Source organism: Equus caballus, chromosome 2 (assembly GCF_041296265.1).
Source record: "Equus caballus isolate H_3958 breed thoroughbred chromosome 2, TB-T2T, whole genome shotgun sequence".
NCBI classification, from domain to species: domain Eukaryota; kingdom Metazoa; phylum Chordata; class Mammalia; order Perissodactyla; family Equidae; genus Equus; species Equus caballus.
The window spans coordinates 81,996,603-82,021,504 of NC_091685.1; the positions used below are offsets into that span (position 1 = coordinate 81,996,603).

General features: G+C 40.8%; 1 long non-coding RNA gene across 9 annotated transcripts; it reads right to left on the reverse strand.

Annotated features, from left to right (window-relative positions):
- Positions 1–405: 405 nt before the first annotated feature.
- On the reverse strand, positions 406–23,572 carry LOC102147830 (uncharacterized). 9 transcript variants are annotated; one of them, XR_011436720.1, is made up of 9 exons: positions 23,433–23,572; positions 19,520–19,617; positions 18,819–19,067; positions 18,429–18,479; positions 16,136–16,210; positions 15,457–15,556; positions 3,398–3,733; positions 1,295–1,375; positions 406–824 (listed from the first exon to the last, which is right to left on the reverse strand). It is a non-coding gene; the product is annotated as an uncharacterized lncRNA (long non-coding RNA). The 9 variants fall into 9 exon arrangements; XR_011436721.1 differs by having other exon boundaries at positions 406–830; XR_011436723.1 differs by lacking the exon at positions 18,819–19,067 and having other exon boundaries at positions 406–830.
- Positions 23,573–24,902: the final 1,330 nt, after the last annotated feature.

Below are 24,902 nucleotides of genomic sequence, written 5' to 3' on the forward strand. Positions count from 1 at the left end.
GGCTGAGTTACTCAGTTTCCTCTGGGTTTCACCCATGCATACATGCTATTAAATTTGGTTTTATTTTCTCTTGCAAACCTGCCTCTTTGATTATTTGACCAGCCGTAAGAACCTTAAGGAAAAGCAGGGGGGATTTCTCCCACTTCCCTGACAGTGTATTTGAGAGAAATATTGTTTGCTGATAAATTTGCACCTGGCTTTATCTGCGATTCTGATTCTGGGCTGATGAATGGTGGGGAAGATTTTTATTTTCTTAGTCTATTTTATTATAACTTAATATAGTCCAAAATATTGATGCATAAGTCACTGTACCTTCCTGGGAAATCTTGGTCAAGATGCTTAAGGAGTTTGCATCTCGTTTTTAAAAATTTGTAATATAAAGAGATTGGAAGAAATGCTTGCCAGTCTATGTATATAAATTAGACCTCTTTTATTATTAATGCCCGAATTACAATGCCTCCAGCAGTATGTTTACAAGACCTCAGCATGCAAGTGTCTTGCAATTATGTCTGCCGGTCTCCAAAGGGAGGCCTCACAGGTGCCCACACTCCCAGTGTGACATCTTCATATTCTTCCTTTCTGGTTCTGGCTTCCTCAGGCTAACGTCACTACCATCAAAGTAGTTTGAAGAAGCTCTCCTGTTGCTATGACTGATGGGTATGTGGCACCATACCCATGTTCCCATAGCTGCAGCCCCCCGAGGGAGCAGAGCACTGTTGGATTCTATAAGAATCTCAGAGGAAGTCTCTCCTCACTGTGATGTCTTCTGGGTCTTGGAGCAGTTCTGTTCATGCTCAGTCTCTCAGTAAATCTGCTTCTGTCTTCTATGCCTCAAAACATATAACAAACAAAAGAAAACAAAATCAAAGAAACAAATCAACCAATAATAATAATAACAATAATTGTAATAAAAGAATTGAAGTCAATATTCTCAGAGATCTTTCTCCGATTCTACTTTACATGATGACTAATCAAACCACAACACTTAAGTTCAGCCCACAGATCACAACTTTGTTGAGAACAAAGACTTGCCTTAAATTTGGATAGTTAAAGGGCTTGTCTGCTGATTTTCAAAAAACAAGGGAACAGCACATCTGGATAATTTAAAGTCCCCATCTTTAGAGATCAAAAATTTTTCATAGTGCCACATTTAATTAAAAGTTTTTACTTGATTTTACCCATCAAAAATTTAAAATCTCTCCAGTTCTATCTTAGCCAGGATATCCTATTGCATAAGAAATCTTTAACACTCCCTCCAAGGAGCACAAAGGAGCATACACGTATGCTCTCATACCTTGCTTTTTGGCATAAGTATGTGATTTTTCTTCAACAGCGTTTCTAGTCAGTGGATTCACAGGGCGAGTCAACATTATACCTGTGGCGGAAGGACAGAGGAGAAAGGTCATTGAGGGTGCTGATGAGAGCATTATTGATGAGATCTACTGAGGGCTTTTATTGGGGTGGAGAGATAAGTGAGGAAAGAAAGATATTGATGGGGCTCTAAAAGAATGCCTTCTGGATGGTGTACATTAACACTAATAACAACTAATAATTAATGATCCTCCACTATGGGCAGGGACTGCATGAAGGTCTTTATCTGCATTATCCCGTTCAATTCTCAGAACAGCTTAGTGAGTTATATGTTGCCCTTATCTCCATTTTATGGTTGAGGACAATGAGCGAGGTTCAAAGAGTAACTTGCTCAGATTCACGTGGCTAATAAGTGGTAGTGCCAGTTCTTAAGGCAAAATCCATCTGATTTCAATGCTTGGGTGATTAATTCTTAATATACTTTCCAAAATATGATGAAATATATGCCTCATTCTGATCTCTTTAAATAGACCTGAAACACACATGCGAGTAAATATCTGAAGCAAGTAAAAAAAAATCCATGAAGCATGTATCTATGTCTTGACATGCATGTTCAAAAATTCTCAAAGCCTCCTTCATCCACTGCCAATCAACTATGTCTTTACTTTTTTTGTTTCTGACTTTTGAGTCCTCTTAATTTGACTCTGTTTCCATTACCTTTATACTTTTCAAGTGGATGTCTCATTTTCAAACTTGACATATTGATGTCTCCCATTAGGCTCTCACCTGGATATTATTCACTTTCATGGACCAAAACCACTAGTAAGAGACAGCTTTACAGTTGCCAAATAATCATTAGAAAAAGGTTAGATATATGTGAAAAAAAATGTCAACCATTAGCTACAGATCTGCTGTGGGAAGTTTATTAATGAAAATTTATAATGGATCCAGCAATCCCATTTCTGGGAATATTTCCAAAGGAAATGAAATCAGTATCTCAAAGAAATATCTGCACTGTCATGTTCATTGCAGCATAGCCAAGATAGGGAAACAACCTAAGTGTCCACTGACAGATGAATGGATAAAGAAAATGTGGTATATAATGCAATGTTACTATATGTATTATAATGGTATATTATTCATCCATAACAAAAAAGGAAATCCTGTCATTTGAGACAACATGGATGAACCTGGAGGACATTATGCTAAGTGAAATAAGCCAGTCGCAGAAGAATAAAACTGCATGATCTTCTTTATACATGGAATCTAAAAAGTCAAACTCATAGAAGCAGAGCGTAGAATGGCGATTGTCAGGGGTGAGGGGTGGGGGACATGGGGAGATGTTGGTCAAAGCATACAAACTATCAGCTATATGATGAGTAAGCTCTGGGGATCTCAAGTACAGCATGGTGACTAGATTTAATAATACTGTATGGAATATTTAAAATTCTGCTAAAAAAGTAGATTTTAAGTGTTCTTATCACACACATGCAAAAGGGTAACTATGTGAGATGATGGATATGCTAATTAGCTTGATTGTGGTAATCATTTCATAATGTATATGGTCAGTATATCAAATCATCACGTACACCTTACATATGTACAATTTTTATTTCTCAATTATACCTCAATAAATCTGGAAAAAAATTGTAATGAAAATTGGACCCAGTAAGAGTCAACACTTAACACAGGCGACAAATCCAATATGAGGATAAAATATAGTTACTTTAGTTTTGTTTTTAGAAGATTTGGTCTTTCTCCCCACCTGCTGATAAGAAGCAAAAACATTAACTTTGATTTAAAACTTAGTCTGATTTGTTCATTTAAACAGAAGTTTTAATACTCAGCCTTTCTTGGCAAAATAAAAACCATAAATAGTGCTCAGTTTATCAATCCCCCAATCCTCGAATATCTCCCTCAGGTGTCCCTGTGTATAGAGGAAGGGGTATGGTTTATGGAACGTTATGAACACGGAAGAGTCAGAGTCCTAAGGTGCTATGTCCATGCATCCTCTAGTTTCCAGGACAGTGTCCCACTTAATTTCTGTCTTTCCTGCTGGCATTCATGGCTAAAGTATAACTCTTGCCTTTTGCTCCCATCAATCCATGGAAACTGTCAAAATCACCAATGGCAGCCACATTGCTAAATCCAACAGTTAATTCTCTGTCGTTATTTATGTGACCCTTCAGCAGCATCTGTCACAGTTGATTTTTCCCTTCTCTTTGATGTTTTTCACTCATATGGCTTCCAGAACACCACGTTCTCCTGGTTTTTCTCTTATACTCTGAAGGCTCCTTTATTAATCTGCTTGGTTGGTGTTTTGTGCGGGTCTCAGCCGATCGATAACCAATGTTGTGGCTGGACTGGCCCTTGTAGTTCTTATTGTGATTGCAAGACACCCTCAGCAATAACCATCAGGAAACTGAAAAAAAACAAGAGGTTTATTATTACAGGTCCTGGAAATTACATGGCACACCTGGGGCAACACAATGAGGTCTCGGGGGAGGGGAGGATGCGAAAGCACCGGCCTGGAGTTCTGCTTTTATTGAGGTGGAGGGTGGGGCCTAGGGTTTCTGGGACTCTCTCTATACTGGTGAATTTAAAACATAAGAGCAGGAATTTAAAGCACAGGAAGAGAAAGAAACAAGCGGCTGAAATGGTCAGTTTTCGAAATCAACCAAGATCTCTAAAATAAAGGAGCCTGAGGGTGGGAGGGTGGGGCCCTTTATCTAGTCCCCCGGCTGGCAGCGTGTTTATCCGAGATAGCCATCTTTGAAGTGGATGCCTCTTTGAAGTGGATGCCTTTGCAATCAAAGCTTAAACCAGGCGCTTGTATTACAAAAACAAAAGCCAGCCGTCTGCGTTTGCACTACAGATGGTTCCTCCTTTAATTCCTGACCTCTTGGTATTGGAATGCCCAGATTGCTCTTCTAAAATCCAGTTCCTAATATTTCTATAGTTTACTTGACATCGCCACTTAAATACCTGAGAGAAAACTCAAATTTACCCGAAACCTGCCCTACTCATAATAGTCCCCTTCTCAGTCAGTCCCGTTATTCCAATTGCCCAGATCAAAAATCTTGGGGTCCTGAGCTCTGCCAGTTCATGGCATCATCTCCTGCCCAGTAGGGGAGAAGCATAGATCAGGATTTTTGCTCTTAAGGTCCTGCCTCTGTGATTCACATCCTTTCTCTTCTCTTACTTCACAATATCCACTCTACTACAGCACACGACCATTGTAAAGTGTGCAAAATTGTTTTGGAAACTAGTTTTGCAGGTGATCTTGAGGTAAAATTATATATAGAATTGGACGTTTAGAGTTTGAAATGGCCTGTTTATCAGAATCAATTATATGCATAAATTGTCTCTTATAGACTTCAGCAATCATTTTAACTCACCACATTTCCTAGGCCTCCTTTTGGCCCTTCCCAGGGCCCAAATTCAACACGTTTAACACGTTATCTTTCCAGTAACGGACATCTATGGCTATGTTTGCCCTTCTTCTGGGAATAGCACTTCCCTTCTTCTTGGGATTATTCCCCTCCATGCTCTAACTCTACTGTTTCCTCCAGCATTGCTATTTTTTTACGTGAGTCTATCCCACTGGCCTCATTTGATTGGTTCAGGGATGTTGTAGGGGAGGAGGAGATTTCCTCTTCCCAAATGGGGGTTCGTCTGGCCGGAGAATGAATTAAATTCACATGAGACAGAATAGCAAGAGAAAATAAAACAAAGCTTTATGAGGAACCATGGCCCGGGGCCTTTCTTCCCGAAGGAAGAAAGGGCACCGAAGAAGTGGGGTGCACAGAGTGGTTATATACCCCCAAACAGGGTGTTTCACATGTGATTGAAATGTCCCTCCCACAATAGTCACAAGATTGCCCTGTCAGCAGAGTGCTTGATGGACACAGCAGGTAGTGGTTCTGCTATCTCGGTGGGCGTAGCAGGAGGCAAGTCTATTGTCTTGAGCTGGGTGGTCACAGGTGAGCGCAGCAATCAGTTCCTAGCCTAAGGAAAGATGCTTAATCCTTAAGAAATGCCAACGTTGGGAGGGGGAGGGAAGTCAGTTACAGGAGGTTACCAGACTAGCACAATAAAATGCAGATTTTAAGTCCTTGCCTTTGGTATTGATTAAGAGTTTTTTAGAGAGAAGGTCATCTCCTTTCTTCTTCCTGGTACAGAGAGGGAGGCACCTTTTACAGATAGAGATTTACCTTACAAATGTAAATGTGTCCTAACAAAGGGCAAGTTCCATTCCTCAGAGCCTCCTTCCCTGTCCCAGTTTATCAAAAGCAATCAGCCTCAAATAATCCTGATGCCAAAGAGACATATCTTGGGGTGGCCAATTCCAGGTCCCCACAATGTCAACCTGGCCCAAGCTAAGCTAATTGTAGTATTTTAAAACCCTGATTATAATTCATTGATCTATTATATGACACAAGGTAGGTCGATTAGAATCTTTTCTGTAGTATTTTTGAATTTGGAAGCACAGAAAGTAAAACTGACTTTTACTCTCTGTGCTTCGAAGTTCAAAAATAGAGATAGAACCCAGTTCAGAAATAGAGATAGAACTAAGTTCAAAAATAGAGATAGAACCTATGAGAAGTAAAATAGGGAGCTGTTGGTAGCCACATTTCCAACTATGTAAAGGAAAGTAGTCGGTAGTGAGAGAGAATGAAACCAATATACAGAGCAAAGTAGACGTGAAAGCTGGAGGGCTAGATTCTGGTGATATTGCAGTCCCTGGATCTAGTTTTTCCTGAGGCTCAGTTGTATCTCTAGCTTTTCGGCAGGTATTAACAGAAAATCTTATACTTTATTTTACAGAGACCCATTGCTAACTAGCCTAAGGGAGAAAAAAGGAACATATTTTCTCATGTGGTTGGGAAGGATATTGAAGTAAGTGACATGATCACAGAAATAACTGCATTGACCAGGCCTCTACTGATGCCCAGAACAGATGCTTCAGAACTGCTAGGTCTTTCTTTTTATCCACTCGCATCTCGGCTTGTCTCAGCTTTTGAGCTGGTCTCAACTGGACTTCATGCAGTTAGACTTTTTCTACGGGGCTGAGGAGGAGTGTTGCAAGTTGCTCCAGTCTTTCATCCTTCCTAGATGGTGACCCCAAAGACAAAAGCTCTAGGGGAAAAGTCTCTGCTAGCTTTAACGGCAAAGTCTCATGAAGGTCCCTGATTGGCTTAGCTGAGGTCTCATGACCACCTCTGAGTGATTCTGGCCAAAAGCATGGGGAAATCAGACTGGCCAGACATGGCTCATATGGTACTTTTATGTCTGTGCATAGGTCAGAAATAGCTGTACTCAAAACACAAAAACTGTTATTGGAAGGGATATTAAAATACATTCTGAGGAAAGAACACTATAGCTACCATAGTCCACTACACCATCGTTGGTTTAAGCCTTTCTCAGTTTCCATGCAGCAAGAAAAACCACTTTTTGCCTAAGCCAGTTATTTTCTCTCATTTGCAATCGAGAGTAATGATGAATACACACTTGCTTATCTTTTTCTTCTTAGATGTCTGTCTCCCTGATTGACACTGTTTACTGAATCACCCTACTTGGACCTGCGGGAACTCTCTTCAATTTCTCCCTATCCTTCCCTCGCTATATCCAGAAGAACGGGAATTATTGTCAATTTCTCCCTATCCCTCTGTCTCCATATCCAATCAGATAACCTATGCTAGTTCTAAAGCTAAAATATTTCTAAAACTAACCTCACTATTCCATCCCTACTGACACTGCTTTGTTCATGCCTTCATTATCTTTTGCTTGATTTGCCTCTTTAATTAGTTTTCTTACTTCCAGTCTTATTTCTTTGTATTTTATCCTCCATCCTACTGTGAAGATAAAATGTTCATATCGTTTCCTGGAATAAAATTTTCTTTTGGCACCCATTGCCAAGAAGTTAAAAACTTCTTGGTGATGTGTACAAGATTCTTTGTGAACTTTTGCTAAGGATGCCTAACATGTCCCTTGGTCTTCAGGTCTCAGCATCAGTTCCTTCTTCTGTATCCCATTTACATGGCTGCTGTGTTATCTGTGTCCTGTTTCTTTAAGGCATTGCTGTTCTGGGCCTAAAGTTTAATCTCATAGTTAGGAGTCTTTTATTTGTTCTTGGGACTCTGATATCTTGACTCCTCTGGCTTTGATTTTTACCAGGTTCCTCAACGTGGTATTATATATAAATCACTTAACGGAGCTTTTAAGAAGCATACATTTCCTTGACCCAGCCCAGACACACTGAGTCAGAAATATTTTTTTAAATGCCTCCCAGAGATTCAGAAGCAGATGGTTTGTAGAAGCAATCATTTGGCAAAACACTATGCTCGAGTATTTCTTCTATGCCTGCTGTCGTAGATCTGCTGTTATAGATCCCTGGCGCCTCTTTTCTACATTGACTGGATTTCTTCCTCTACTTCCTCCGGAAACTTCTGATTGACCGACCTGACTTTGAAGACTCTTCAGTTTTACATCCTAGTCATCTCTTCCCTGGACCCCTGTGCCATCAAACGAGAATCACTATTTCAACCATTTCACTCTCCTATAATTAGGTAGCCCCTTTGTTATTTCATATCCTTGGATTTGTTCTGTCTATTCTTGCCTTATTATCTATACTTCAATCACTAGTTCAAGTCTAAATTATTTTTCCCAACTGCTTAGGCTACATTTCCAACCATATTCTCCTTCTCATTTGGGAGCCCCAAACTACCAATGCTAGATGTTCACTAGCACTTGAAAATTATTGTAGAGTTTCCAGTTAGTCATATGCTACAGCTGAGGGCAGATTGTGTGCATCCCTTCCAAATTCCACATTCAATAAAATCACGTTTGAAATTGGCTATGGTTCGAATATTTACACCACAGAAATCAGCAAATATTCAGCAAAAGTGACTTTTTTTCCCTGAGGGACTGGTAAATATTTGCCAGCATACCACTATCTCCAGTGGAAGACCAAGCTGTGAGAGCCCTGGTGCCAATCTAGAGTAACCCCTGGAGGTAACAAGTGTATACCATGGACTAATACCAGCTGAAAGCAAAGGTGGACTGAGCCTGGACAGGTGGGTACTTAGTGGTTTCTAGACCCCAAAAAAGTAGAAAACCAACTCCTAACCCTGCTCCAAATATGTTCCACTCCTACACTGATCCATCTCAATTAATGGCAACAACATTCACTGGGACCTTGCACAAGTCATTTAAGCAATCTGTGCGTCAAGTTCCTCATCTATAAAATGGTAGTGCTAATAACGTCTATCTCATAGGGTTGTTATGAGAATTAAGTGGGTTGTGATTGGCAAAGTGCTTAGACTAGAGTCTGGCACACTGATTTACTGAAATAGTATGTAAGTATTTAATAACTGCTCAGATGGAAACCCTTAGAGTCAGGGTTGCTTCCATTCTTTCTCTCATACTCCATATCCGATCTTTCAGGAAATCCTTTTCCCTCAACTTTTAAAATATCTATCTGGGTCTTCTCTTATCTTCCCACCTCCACTGTGACCACCGTAGATCAAGCCACCATCATCTCAGCCTGAATTATTTTGCAGGCTTGCAGAGGATTTTCCTGCTTTCACCCTCCCACCCCCCACATCCCCAAAGTCTGTTCCTAAAATAACAACCAGAGTGATCCTTTTCTGTTATTTTTAGAGAGTGTTCACTCCTCAGCTGAAAACCCTCTGGTGGTTCCCCTTTTCCCCAGGAGTAAAAGCCAACGTCTTTACAATGGCCTACAAGGCCTTGGCCCTGCTCTGAGCTCTCCTCTGACATCTTCTTCTATGACACTTCCTCACTCAATCCAGTCTAGCCATCTGAGCCATTCTATAACGGAGTGAGATAGGAGAGTTTAGTAAGATTGTTAAAACAAGATGGGTGAGAAAGAAAGAATGGATGTACTGAACGCAAATGGGGCAGGTGTGGACGGTAGGGTTTAAGTAGTTCAGAGCAAACAGTAAGAGTCAAGTAGCATAGGAGCGGGTCAGGAATTTTGTCCAAAGCAAATCAAGTAAGAACAAGATCTGTACCTAGACACTTGGAAATGGGCCTAGTATGAAGAAGGCAAGAAAACAGCCCTAACTAGTGCCCTACGGAGAACCTGGCAACCTGGAATGCCCCTGAATGCTAGGTAGAAATGGGCCAAGTGTGGTCTGGCTTTGTTGTCGAGGTATTCAGTGTTAGGAAGCCTCTGCATGTCTTGACAACAAAATATTTCCAAACCTGGTGGTATGTAGAACAAACTCCATTAATAATATTGACCTGCTTCTCTCCCAGAAAAATGACGGGAACTGAATGTTCTTTGGAAACAGCTGGGATGGGGCTAGGATGAGGGCAAGGGTTAACAGAGCGAACAACAAAACTGTGGCAACCATGGCACGTAGGAGAGTCAGCCTTGATCTAGCTCATGGATAATCTTCCTTTTTATTGAGAGACAGGGAAAGCATAGACCAAGAGCAGATATGAGGAGAATCGTCTTTAAAACATCATCTTGATAGGGCCAGGACTGTAGCCAAACAAGCAGATAATCAAAAAGAAAATGAAACCAAAAATAACTCTTTTGCTTGCCCAGTTAGAAACACTACAGTAAGGGGCTGTCCTGGTGGCGCAGTGGTTAAGTTCGCATGTTCCGCCTCTGGCCCAGGGTTCACTGATTTGGATCCTGGGCATGGACCTATGCACCACTTATCAAGCCATGCTGTGGCAGGGGTCCCACCTATAAAACAGAGGAAGGTGGGCACCAGTGTTAGCTCAGGGTCAGTCTTCCTCAGCATAAAGAGAAGGATTGGTGGTGGATGTTAGCTCAGGGCTAATCTTCCTCAAAAAAGAAAAAAACAAAAAAACACTAAGAAAAAGATCCCACGACGAAATCTACTGGGATTCCAGAACAAAATCAGGTGAGATCCTGACTGTTGTCTTACACCCCAGCCTTACCTTCTGCCCTTCTCTTTTTGCAGTACCCATCTCAGTCTATTGACCTGGTACCAGGCTGTATATGTACATCTTTGCTTTCTTTCTCATGCATGAGCTCATTGGTAGCTGCCTAGCTCTAAAATTCAATACCCCTTGTGATTACTTGGCTGTGGCTAGTCTGCTCACTACTTGCTTTGCTTAGGTCCCTATGCTTTAGGTACAGTTGACACAGTTGATTCTAGTATTGTAATCTTTCCCTCACTGCCCCTTTGTCACCTACATCTACCCCATCCTGGCTTATTCCAGACCATATCCTTGGATTAAGCCAGGTTACCCACAGAGATAGACTTTGTGCAAACATCTGACAATGGGATAGAAAATTCCATCATAGCACTCCCAGCCAGCAAATAAAAGATTCTGGAGTGCTGACAAGGTCAAAACTTAGTCTTATACTATGAAAATTTGTCCCAGCTGAGAGTTTAGGACCTGGTGATGAGTCATTTCTACTCATATGTGGTTGATGCTACTGGTTCCCCACAGAGTTCCTCACATAGTGTACCCTTCCCCCCGGCTGTTGAAAGTAGAGAAGCTAAAGCTTAGAACTACAACTTTTTCCAGAGAATTGCCCTGGGGAGCCGCCTCGCCCAGAGATGCTTGGGAATTTACACCACCCTCTGTCTGTCAATCTATCTGGATTAGACTTCAAATCTCACTTTTTGTGTAGGTGGAGTTGAGGGGAAGCATCATCCCCCACATAATCAGCATACACGGTTCTCTGAGAAAGGTTATGAGGCTGACTTTATACTGAATGAGCGGTGCCAATTAAAATGATCCTTCTTTCCACCTTTAAATGAAATCTACCTTGTTATTTGGAATTTTTAGTCAATTCAAGCATTAAAACCTTTCTCCAACTCTGATTAGGCATTATTTCCAGATGAGAGCTCTGATATATCTTCTTGGACAAGCTGTCAAACCCATACTTCATCAAGTATGCCTTTCCCCAGTATTGAATATCATCTTTTTGAGGTAATAGATACTCAGACTTATAAAATAGAAGTAGGAGGTAGTATGTTAGTCCCTCTCATCAAATTGCATTGATGTGAGGCTCTAGAGAGAGGTATTGGATTCTGTTTCCATGGCAACTGCTTCACTGCTCAAGGGGAAAACAGGACAGCAATTGAAGTCTGTGTTAATAGCAGCTCTAAAAATAATCCGTAATGTGTTGAAATCAAGTGAACAACCCAGGAAGAAATCGGTAAAAATTATAACCATGCAGGGTGGGATTGAACAATAAGGTATTGTGTAAATATTATTACACTTACAAGATGCTTTAAGAATTATAGGAGTGGTTGGTGACAAATATATTTCTGAGGAGAATCAATTATTATTTTATTTGTTCATTCATTCATGTGACTCTCGAATACTGATTATATGCCAGCCATGAGGTAAGACCTGAAGATACAGAGATAGGTCAGTACTGTCTCTCTCTTCCAGGCTGTCATGGTTTTATGGGAGCAATAGAAAAAAATCTACCATGCTTATAATGGATGTTTTGTTTGTCTACCCAACACCATCCTAACTGTTTCCACTGTGTAAAAGCCAGGAAATTAAGGATTTTTGTGGGGTTGATATCACATCCAGCTAAGGGACAATTCAAAATCATTTACTACATTTATTGGTCCAGCAACGAGCATGCAACCAAGGTGTAAACCTATATGACATTCTTTTAGCTATAGTGATTGCCTTCTGCACAAAGCTCAGAAATCTTGTTTGGTGATTGCAAAATGCTTATAATCTTTTTTACCTAGACATGAAAGAGTGATCATGTAGGGTCCATTGCTTTAGGAAGACACGTTGAGGTCAGGAGGAAAGTCAGCCATTGGACAGGGTACCGCTAAGAGAATCACAAAGAAACATAGCTGGACATGACTGAAGCGCACTGAGGTCTACTCTACCTCTGGATGTTTGAGTGACCCTAGCCAATAAAATGGATTTTTGTGGAAGCTTGAGTTGGGTTTTCAGGTTTTCTGTTGCCTAAAACCAAAAAAAAGCATCCAACTAATTACAAATGACAACACCATGGAATAAGTGAAATAATGGAAATAAGCAGAGGGAATTATTGGATGTACAGAGGAAGACTAAATCAGAGGGAGAAAGAAGAGGTTACAACTAACTTAGTCTTGGAGAATAGAGTGCAGGAAAGATTAAAAACCTTCCATATTGTGAGGCAGAGAATTCAGCTTTTCTGTTAGCATAGCTCCTGGTGGTCCAACTCTCTAGGATTGCTGGCTACTGCCAAATGTGCCTCTCTTCACCCAGGCTCTGTGCAGAGGTGGATGTATCATGAACCTAAAGAAACTTAAGCTCCAGTGCCCTTCACTTACACTGACCCTTTGGGCTGGGGGTGAAAGCAGCAGCCCCAGTTGCACGGTAGTAACTGGGTTGGCCCAGCTGAAGATCACGCTTTAAAGTCCGGTGGTGTTTCTGGGCTGTGGGTGGGGTGGAAGAGGCCTAACAGCACCTTTTCTACATTTTGCTGACCTCAACTTAACAACTCCTGGAGGACCCCACCGACTATGGGACATTATCTTGGACACCCATGACTGATGCTCTTCACTGCATTTCTTCAGGCTTGCCTTGCATGTTCACAGCTCAAAAGCTGACCAGCAATTTGAGGGAAAGTTGAATGCATATTTTTGGGCACTTTCTCTGAGGTTCCCTTCTCTCCAATATTTCACTCCTCACGCCCCAGCTCCTTTGGCATTCCTGAACTCAGTATCTGTCTCAGACCTGTGAGACGGCTGCTCTCTTCTTGGGCTCTTTTCACCCTTGCCACAGTTTGAAAAATGCCCACAGGAGAATTCTGAGGTGAATGTGCAGTGTACCTTGTGTGCTTCCCTTTTCTAAGAATTCTAACTGCTCAGTATTGCTGGTGTTGGCTCTCCAACGCCTTCAAAGGATTGCTTATGTTTTCCCAACTTTTAAAGTTATTTTTGGTAGAAGATTTAGTTCCATATCAGCTAGCCTGTTTGTCCAGGGCCAAAAATTTATCCAATGAATTTTAATTTCAACAATTTCTTTGATCATTTCTAAATGTTATTTTAAAATTACTTTCAAATATGTACTCAATCATTTTGAATCCTTTCTTGTTGCATGCTTGCTTCATCTTCCTTTAAACATTATTTATATCTACTAAGTTTATATTTGGATTCTGATCATTCTAAAATTTCTCTGTCTCCCATTTTTTTTTTCTTTGTATGCTTGGTGATTTCTCATATTCACCTCATATAAACTGATATCCATTTGTGGAAAATTTAAATTTGGGAATCTTTCCTTTTTAGAGAGCTTATAAGCAGTGGATCTATGTTTTTCCTTCTTTATCTCGGTCTAAAGTAAGAAGGCCTTGGAGAGTATCTATCCTGACATAGCCTCAAGTAGAAATTATATGTTTTAATCTCGAATTGTGCTCTCTGTGGAAAACTTAAAAAGTAATAAAAATGTTAGTGATGAACTTAGATTAGCTGAGCTTCTCAGACATATAAAGATTTAGCAGCAGAAATTACATTCCCATCTTTTAAACTTTTTTTCATTTGTTTAAAAAATTTATGTATTTTAGAGGGAGAGTTATTCACCTGTTAGCTGAAATTCAACTAACTTTAAGGATTTTTTTTCTTAAGGAAAATTAAAGTGTCTTTTTTTTCCCCAGGATCCAATAAATGAGTAAGTGAAAATAAGCTTTCGTTTGGTTTGAGATTTATGACAGATTGGCAGTTGGATTATTTATCAAACTGAAATGAATAATCTATAAAATTAATCAAACCAGTCTAGGACTGTCATTTGGCAGATGATAAATTTGGCCTGATTAGAATTTTCCTATTTGAGGCTGTGTGTACGAATTGAGACCAGATAGAATGGGAAGAACTGAGATCTGAAAGTAGACATGTCTGTGAGGTTTGGGCAGGTTCTAAGTTGTGGTAGATGGGAAAGAATGTGGAGAACTGATAGAGAAAGTTTTAGAAGGGGTCCAATCTAGAAGGTAGGCTCATATATGCTCCTTCACTGCTAGACCATTGTATATCCTTTTCACTGCTATACCCAAAGTGACTTGACAGTGCCTGTCACGTAGTCATTGCTCCAAAGATATTTTAAATGAAAAAATAAGAAGACTAATACAAGAGTCTAAAGATACGGAACAGATACCTCAGTCTGTGAGAAATTATTACAAGTTTCTCCATATTAGGGAGATACCTGCCAGGAGAATTGGCTATCTAAAATGATCCAATAATTAGGTGACCTCACTCCTGAACAATATGTAAACAGGCATGATTAACTCTGAATCTCTTTTTGGCCATAATCAGTGAATATTTCTAAGTTCTATTTTTCCCCACCACAGTGTCCTGGTAACAACAAAGTTAATTTTTCTCTATATGGTAAAGGCCTTTATTTATTAATTCATCTAATCCTCACACCAACCCTATGAGGTGCTATTAATAAGAATAGTAAAACTAATATTAAACTAATATCCTACTATTATCGTCAGTCATTGTTGTTCTGGTAATATCACCAAAGGCATACGGGAAATGTGTCTAATCAGCTGGAAAGTGTCAAATCACCAGAGGGGAAATTCTTCCATGTGTGATCTATACTTAATATCTTGGATGACAAGCCCCCTGATTTCAATTACATTGCTAAGGCCCCACCTTACTAGAGCCTCACAGTGGTTACCATAGACTAGTTCTAAATATCAAAGGCAAAACTGACCAAAGATTTGAATCCAAAGTAGCATGTAGAATATATTCCTGATTGTCCAAGTCCTTTGTCAAGCATAGAAGGAGATAGTGAAGCAAATTCTGGATAATTGGCTGTATTAGTAATTTAGTAAGACTGATGATTATTTCTTGAACCTGAAACTATGTATTGATCAATGCTTTATCCATGAGTGTTTTCTTATGGTCTCTTTAGAGGATGCTTAGTCATTCGCATCATCTTTGCAAGAAATAGAGAGCAACTGAATGAGCCATTACCTCTTACTGTGTGTCAAGCACTGTGCTGAATGTTTTATGTAACACATAATTTAATTCTTAGAACAATCCTGTAAACTGGATATAATAATCCCAGTTTTTCAGATGAGGAAATTGAGCAAAATTAAACACGTGTCTTAGTTTGGGTTGCTATAACAAACTACCATAGACTGAGTGGCTTAAACAACAAAGATTTATTTCTCACAGTTCTGGAGCTGAGAAGTCTGAAATCAGAGTGCCAGCGTGGTTGGGTTCTGTTGAGAGCCCTCTCCCTGATTTGTAGATGGCTGTCTTCTTGCTGTGTCCTCGCATAGCAGAGGGAAAGAGAGAGAGAGAGGTGAAACAAGCTCTCTTTTGTCTCTTCTTACAAGGGCACTAATTCCATCAGGAGTGCTCCACCTTTGTGATCTAATTACTGCCCAAAGGCCCCATCTCCAAATACCATCACAGTGGTGATAAGTTTCAACAGATGAATTTTGTGAGGACACAAACATTCAGTCCATAGCAATGCTAAAAGCACCCAGCTGAGATGAGAATATTTTGTTTACAAATTCCTCAACTCAACTGAATTAAATGGAGATTTATTGTCATAAACTATATCGTCTGGCTATTTTTCTACCATAACTAATTAGTGCAACTATAAAACAAGGAGTGTTGTGAGCCAGCCCTGATGGTCTAGTGGTTAAAGTTTGACCCTTACTGCTTTGGCAGCCTGGGTTGGCTTCCCAGTTGCAGAACCAACAGTCTATCAGTTGCCATGCTGTGGTGGCAGCTCACATAGAAGAATTAGAAGGACTTACAACTAGGATATATACAACCATGCACTGGGGCTTTGGAGAGGGAAAAAAAAAACCAAAGAGCATTGCCTTTGAGGTGGTGATTACCTCAGTCAAGGTTGTCTTTGCTCCCCAAAGAACTGCAAAATAATGTGCATTCTTAACCAAAGCGTTGGTGATTTCCTGTGGGAAAGTAATTGGGTGTGTTATATTTAGAGAAACAACATGTTCATTCTTACAAAATATTTAATTTTCTTCTGTGTGTTATATGGCTTTGTATGTGTTCATCGTTTTAATTTCAGAACCCCTTCCAGGCTTCTCACCAAAGCCTTTTGGCTTATAATTTTGGGCTATGCTACACATATGTGCTCATGGGAACCTGATGACAGCCTTTTGGAAAACTGTGATTTTACTATACAGGGCATCTTTATGGCTGCAGAACGGGTGGTGGCCTGTAGGGGATTTGATTTCTTTCTGCAATTTTCTTTAATCCCGCCACGCTCAGCCCCCAGTGCTCCTGGCTTTCATTCTATGGGCTGTGAATTGTAGTCTCTCCAATTTCTCCTTTGTCCACTGTCTACATGCCATGATCTTGCAGTGAGAAAGGGATTAGAATCTGAGTAGGTGAGGGCGGCTGGCTGGGCACAGTATGTGACATTAACATAGTTTGTCTTTCCCAATCCAATGGATGAAATGTACAGGAAGAAATGGAACTCTCATAAAGAAGGAAAAGGTCCAAAACAACTTTATGTAAATTGCAAATTTTGTTTTGAATCTTCTTACAGCTTTTTACTTTATTCTATCTTTCCTCTTTTGGCACTTTCCTATCTTCTTCCTGGCCTGCCCCATTCTTTTTTGGGTTTCTCAACTAGGACCATGGTTCTCAAAGTTAGCATCAGATTACCTGGAGGGACTGTTACAACATAGATTACAAAGCCTCTCCTCCAGAGTTTCTGATTCACTAGGTCTGGGATGGGATTCAAAGATCTGCATTTGTCACAAATTCCCAGGTCAAACTGATGCTGCTGGGCCAGCGCCACACTTCGAGAACCACTAGTCTAGTGATCGTGCTTTATCATCTTAATACTTTCATTCATTCCTTCATTCATTCACGGAATATTTATTGAGACATTCCTGAGCCAGGCAGTGCCTTAGACACTACATACAACCCACAGAACCCAGCTTTAATGAATGGCATTTAGTGGGTCATCCATATATGAAGTGACCGTACAACCTCCATTTCCCCAAGTCTCACCAGCCTATGGGTACCAAGCATTCTCTAGTGGGAGTGACTCAGATTGCTCTGACTCTTACCCTTTCCTGCATAAAAGAAGACCTCTGGCACCTCTCAGAAAAGCATTCACTTTTGTCACAGTGATGCCAGGGCTTGTCACTCATGTGTTTGTAACCCCGTCAGTTCTGGTTACCACAAACCAGCCTCTCATGAATATTTTCTGCTGGTGCAGCTACTTAAGGGTGGCTCACTGCCAAGCCCATTGCTGCTCTGTTGCTGCTGCTGCCTTCCATGGGAACCAGGAGGTCCACCCCAGGGTGCTACCTACCAGTGCTCCCCAAATTGCCATCACCTGGAAGTGGTGGACAGAATGGGATGCCCCCTGACCCTGTGTCACATTGCCTTGCCTGGAAATCAAAGTAAGCTGCCGGGGCCTCAATATCTCACAGAATAACTCATGAAAATATCTCCATCTGTGTTCGCCTGTAGTTCTTTCCTGGGGCTTGAATCTATAGCGCTGGGGAGAAGGGAAAAGGTGGATGGGCAGGGTCTATGATATTAACACATCCTGTCTTTTCTAATCGGGTTCTCTGTCAACTCAGAAAACATGCACGTGTAGCTTCCACACCCCGACAATCTACCAGATATGCTGCACATGTCTGAATCACAGTGGGGAACACAACCGGGTCTCAAAACTGCTAGATATAAATAAAAAAAGGACCCCACATTTCTATCTTCTTCCCCTGCACTTTTATGGTATTTATTTATAACCTCAATGTATTTCTAATGTGCCAAATTTAATCTAGTGTAGCCAGGGGGCCTTCTTTCCTTTAAATGTACTCTGCAGCTCATTTCTTTTACACAAACTATGCCTTAGGTGAGGAGAGAAGAGATAATTTGTAGCTCTGCACTAGTTTCCTGCAAGGAGCTGAAGAATCAGGACAGCTTTATCCGATCTTGACTCATCTACACAGGCCAAAAACCACTTGGGTTGGTCTGTCCTAAGCCAAGAATGACCTCAGGCCAGCGTGTCCATTCGTGCCTCTGTGTGTGTGGCCTGGGAGGCGGAGGATTGAGGCCTTTAGCAGCCACGGCTGAAACAGAGAAGTTTAGTTGTCTAGATTATCCAAGGGCTTTTAAAAGGAACTCAAGTAGCCTCTGACTTACTAAATTCTTCTCTTGCTCCATGATGACTCTGTGCATGCTTGGGTTTTAGAACTATAAAACAATGCTGATCATTATAACATGCATAAATCATCTAATTATCCAGAAGTGAAATAACAACCATATAAATATCTGTTATTTGAAATATATGTCAAATTGGCTATCATACATTTTATCTGTTTCCTGTATTATGGTCCGTCTATGCAAACAGTGCTCAGTTTCTGGTCATGTGGCAGAACCATCATAACACAAACAAAACTTTAAATAAATGGAACAAACATTTCTGAGGAAATGGGGCTAAATGGATTCTTGTAGGAGATTTCCTTACTGGGAAAAGGCAGGGGGCTCATGCTACTCTTTGCCAGCTATCATAGTAGATAGAGGGGAGAATACCCAACGTGATGAAATGCCAGGCACTTCATCCCCTGGAAATACGCCTCTCTGGTGCTCTCTTGGTCACACGTGAGAGATTAAGCTGTGGCACTCAGTGTCACTTCATAGATTTGTGAGGCTAGCCTTGAGGAGACAGGTGGTTTTCCTTTAAAGTGTTTCTCCTCCACAAGTAGATGTGATGGTAAAGGTCAACAGGAAAGATGTCCTTAGGAGTGAGTACTCAAGTGTCAGGTAGAAGTGCACACATTTCTATAAAACATAATACAATAACTGTTAACTTCTTTTGCATACAGTTTTAAAGACATACTATAGAGCACTATTTAAGGAACTACAAACTTCTTGGTATCAATTAAACACTTTTATGACAAAATCTCAAAGATTATAAGGCTAAGAGTTTTTCAGTGGCAGGACAGGCCTGTTTGAGACTGCCCAGGCCTGGTGTTAGAGTAGATAGTAAAAGTATCAGCAAATTCCGTATGACAAGCAGGACAGAGGTTGTACCCAAGACCCTAGGGTAAAGCCAGGATTATAGTTCCAGAAAGGCTATGGGTCCTAGAGGGAAGGAGGGTGGTGAGCAAGGGTTAGGGACCCAGGGCAGGGTCTGGTCAGCACAGAGCCAGGACCAAAGTGTCCATCTGTAGGTCTGTGATCTACATAACAAGCATGGGTCAACAACAGCAAGGAAAAGCTCAGTACTTAACTTTTCAGTGACTGGAGTCCTTACATAGTCCTCTTCTCTTTCCAAATGGCTCTCAGGAGGTGGGTGAGCTGGAGCCCACAGAAGCAGCCAATGGCACTCCTGACAAGGGTAGGGAAATGAGAGCGCTGTGGGCTTGGAATTCCGGAGGCCTATTCACTGTGTAGGCCGGTCCCGGAGCTCTCCCAGGCTGATGGAGAAAGGCCTTTACCACACTTGGATCTTGCAATTGGAAGTCTCGAAGGATTTAAAGATTATTTCACTGCTAATGAAACCTAAGCCTTACTGCTTCACTGTAAAAATGTGTTAATTTGCTTCCAAAGCCAGCCGTTTAACTTTTAGAAGAGCGAATTATAACCCTGTACATTAGAAGTTTTTCAGACTACAGATTGCTGGGTTCCACCTCAGACCAATTAAATCAGAATCCTGAGGGAGGTGGATGAGGCCTAGGCATCTAGGTATTTTTAAAAAATTTTCAGTGATTCCATTGTTCTTTAACTTTTTAATTTTCAAGTGATGGAAGTATTGTGAACTCTTCACTGTAAATAAAAAAAGATGTAAAATATTTTTACTCTGCTACTCTCTTTCTATATAGAGGTATGGCCGATGCAATATATAAAGTAAATATTTGTTTACCTATCACCGCTTTCAGTTTTGTTAAAGCATAAATTACATATATGGAAAAATGCACAAATCATAAATGTATAAACAAATTATCCCAAATAAACTTACTTTTGTAAATACCATCTAGGTCAAGAAATAGAACATTACCAGTTCCTGCTCATGTTGCTTTTCTGTGTCCATCCTGCATAAACGTATAAAAAGATTCCTAGGTAATTTTTATCAGCCATACCATTGTCTTATCCTCTACTTTTTCACTGTTTTCCTCATAGACTTTTTTTTATTGGAGAGAAAATACTTTACATATGAGGATGATTATATCAGTCCCTCTGATCTAATAATATTAATAACAATAACAAATGTTTTGAGTGTTCTATGTGCCCTCACATGTTATACGTCAATGGTATATCGTGGCAACACACTTTCAAACCATTGCTCAATCAAGAAATTTACCTTTATTTTTCTAAAGCTAAATTAAACTTCTCTCTTGAGCCCCAAGATACCTCACGGTAGAAAACACTTTTCTGTTCAGTTTCAATAATGACCATGAGCAGCAGACGGCAACCGCTTCCCTGTTCTAAAAATGAGGGTCCCCCATGCCAAGAGAAGTAGGTTGCTGCACTGCGAAGCCTGAGGTTGCTGGGGCAAAGGAGGGTGACTGTCTATTGGGCCCCTTGTGGCGATGCATACAGGCCCAAGCGAGAAAGGCAGCCTGCTGGTCATCTTAAATGCTGCCCAAGAGAACAGCCTGAAGAAGCAAACGACCTCAACAGAACAGCGGGCGGCCAGATTCCCAGGGGCTGAGGAGACATCAACAATCAGCCAGAGAGACAATAATAGTGGTGTCTTTGAAGCAATTGCAAAATGCCCGCCAGAGCATCAGCTTTATATACCTGCTAAGCCCAGAGAGTTTGTAAGTCAACTGACGAAAAGATCAATGGAGTAGCAAGAACATATCTATTGTTACTACTTAGCCCTCCCCATGACCCTTCAACTCTGGGACAGACAGAGCCAGACTCAAAGAGGGGCGAGTGGGTGGATGAATGAGGAAGAGAAGGTCTAGACAGGAAAAAACAATCCCACATAGGTCTCCCCTCCCCCTTTTCGGTAGGTTTGGCTATGATTTTTGAGGGACAGTTAACTTCTAGAGAAAGGAAATGCTTTAAATTTAAAAGGAATGTGAAAATTCGGACTATTATACAGAATCAAACACTTTGATTAGTTTACGTATGCGTGTATGTTTGATTAAAATGACTGGAGACATTTTAAAAAGCCTAAGTGTAACTAGCAAATGTCATGTCTGAGTTTTTTTTTTTTAAGATTTTATTTTTTTCCTTTTTCTCCCCAAAGGCCCCAGGTACATAGTTGTATATTCTTTGTTGTGGGTCCTTCTAGTTGTGGCATGTGGGACGCTGCCTCAGTGTGTCTTGATGAGCAGTGCCATGTCTGCGCCCAGGATTCGAACCAACGAAACTCTGGGCCGCCTGCAGCGGAGCGCACGAACTTAACCACTCGGCCATGGGGCCAGCCCCTCATGTCTGAGTTTTTATCCAAAGGAGTTGATAAGAACGACTAGGTTCCAGGGCAGGTTTGAAGAGGCAGTGGAGAGAATGATTAAAATTGTGTTCTGATTACATCTGATGAGTGTTGTTTGTCCACTCTATTGGTTATGTCAATATATTGGCTACACTAATAATTCAATGAGCTTGTTTCTAATCCACCATGACAGCATCCCCTTGGTGCAATGGTGACTCCCTGTCAAACTGCCTGGGCCGGGAGAAGGGCCATTGAGGAGTTCAATAAGATGTTGGGAGGATAAAAACCCATTGCCTAGTGTTTCAAAGTATCATTCTGTCACCACTATCTCATTTAATCATCACAAGAAACCAGGGAAGTAAGAGCTATTGTTGTTCTCCTCTAAGATATGGAAGCTGAGGCTCGAGAGGTAAGGTTACCCGCCACGAGGGACCACAGTTAAGAAGTGAAGGAGGACAACTCAAAGCTAGGCTTTCTCCCTCTGGAACCCATTTCTAAATATCACACTCTTTAGCTTCCACTAATCCTTCTGGTGGCTATAAGAAGAGGCAATGTGGGGCCAGCCCTGTGGACGAGTGGTTAAGTTCGCCCACTCTGCTTAGGCAGCCCAGGGTTTCGCCGGTTTGAATCCTGGGCACGGCCATGGTACTGCTCATCAAGCCATGCTGAGGCGGCATCCCACATTCTCAACTAGAAGGACTCATCACTAAAAATACACAACTATGTCCTGGGGGGTTTTGGGGAGAAAAAGGAAAAATAAAATCTTTAAAAAAAAAAAAAAAAAGAAGAAGAGGCAATGTGTTGGTCTTTTCCTAAAGAGACATTTTTTGCTGGGGGAAAAGAGGCAGTCAACCAAATTTACTAACTCACCCAACTCTTATCTCCTCCCTAAGCACGTCTCCACTACAAAGTTCCTTTAGAAACAGCCAGCAGAGCCTTCTGCTTATTATAACTGGACCTCTGCCAAAGATTTACTTTCAATTTTTAAAGAGTCAGGTCAGTTATTCTTCTCAATATGTAAAAATAATATGATAGTTGTAATAAAACGGCTCTGTCATGGTTCCCTTTCAAGAAGTTAACATTTCCTATCTAGAAAATAATTCTGTGCTTCTGGCAGTGTGCTTTCAGAGTTTGGGAGCACAAAGAAAGTTGCTTTGATGCGTGAATTCTCACGAAGTTTAGCTAAAACCTGCAGGTACTTGTAGGCCACTGTCAATATTAGAATTGTTCCTTCCCCTTCCCGCATGTAGCAGAATTGTAAAGAGGAAGAGAGGTCTGAGTTTAAGAGGCTAAAGTAGCAGTGCTATTATAATTTTCGGCATTTATCACCTGGAAGTTCATTCTTTCCTTCTATATATATTCCCATACTTTGACCTTTTCTGCATTATAAAATGTAGTATTACTAGGATTAGACATCATACTGTAATCTCTGACCGCACAATCATAAACTTCTTTTCCAGTGGGGAAGACAGCCCCTGTCCCCTTCCTGCCTTCTGATCCTATTTGCCGTAGAAGCAGAAAGAATTAGCCTGAGCGAGATGGGGAGGTCATCAACCCCTGCCTCTGTGCCAGGACATGCAAACTACCTAAACCAATTACTAACCTGTTTTTAAAAAAACCTCCAATCAGAGAGAGTCCACGACTTCTTTTTGTGAACTGTTGCACCGTGCGACGGCATACTATAAATGTCTTTCTCTATGGATGTGCGCTCTTATCTCCCTGTTCTATTTTTTTCCTCATTTGCATTAACCCTTTCTTACCTTTTTATGAACTTCTAGGCCTTTTCTTCTTAGAAGTGGTGGGAGACAAATGCCACTTTGTGAACGGTCCAGAAGGTAAGGTGAGTCGTAGTCCCTGGAAAGCCTAGGGCTCTAAGCCCCAGGTCCGTGGGATGGCCCGCGGGGGGATCGGTTTCCTCATTTTATTAGGTATTTATTCGGCGGCTGCTAAGCAAACGCTCTCAGTCCTTTTTAACTTCATGAGACTGAGATTTCTGAGTCTATTTCCAAACAGGACACTAGAGGGCTCCCAGGGGTTAAAAATCAGTAGGAAATTATTTGAATGAAAACTGCTTCTGTACGGCATTTGTTTTTTCAGAATTTCAAGTTAAAGTTTATTTTTTAAACTATTTAAAAAACCCTTACCGTCTTAAAACTGGGTTATCCGCAGCCAGCTTCCAAGTAAGCATTTTGCTTTGCAATCAGTAGTTTTCAAGGGAGCTTTTAAAGCTGAGCTGAAATATTTGAAATGTGGAACCCTCTTGACCATGAAATATGTCCTACTTACATGCCTCAGACTTTAAAAGTTCTTTGCATTGGAATCAGGGATTACATTCTTCCCGGAGCCAAGCACGGGGCCAGCTGTGTAAGTAAGGTTGCTGTGAGTTCTTCCTCTCTTCTCTTAAATAATGTGAAAATAGAGCTACAGAGCCTTTTATTTTCTTTCAGCTGACTTTGGTGGAAAGAAAAGGAATAAAAAGCAGTCGGATCTGTGTTTTGTGTTTGTGCGTGTATGTGTGTGCATGTGTCACTGAATAAATGTAACTGCTTCCAAATAGATACGGGCGTTTATGGCTTTATATTATAATAACCCAGTGTAAGATAATGGAATGGATTATGCAGAAAAAGTTGTACCGTTGGATTGAACGAATATGTTTCTGAATTTGAAAGTTAAAACTTGGTGCTTCTGCCCAATTGCTTTATGCAAGACTTTTAAAAATAAATATGAGATAGCTATAGATTTTTAAACACATCTATTACTCGTCTTATTTCTGAATTTCAAAAAGGAAAAGCCTGGGTTTGTCAAATTTTAACGTTTTTCCTTCAGAATCAAATTAAATGACTCTAGCTACAAGTTATAAAATATTCTTGGGCTTTTTGTGTCTTGTTTTCACTACTCTGCACTGAATATCAAATCTATACATTTATCTTGTTTCTGTGTTTTAAGCTTCACTTAGTGGTGGTGTTTATGAAAGGAAAGAGTTACTTCTTTTCTTTCCTCTTGCAGAGGAACTGAATTCGTCTTAGATTGTGACTCAGTTAACTGTGTTTCCATTCATTTCCAGAAACAAGCCCCACTTCTCCTCGGGGAGGCTGATAGGAGTTTAAAAGGTTTGTTGCCGCGCGTCAGAAACTTTCCCAGCTCCACCACCGGCCCTTTACTTCCACCTCTACCCACTGGAGACCACTTAGACACTTAAGTGGAGGTGACAGCTGAATTCGGGAAATCAT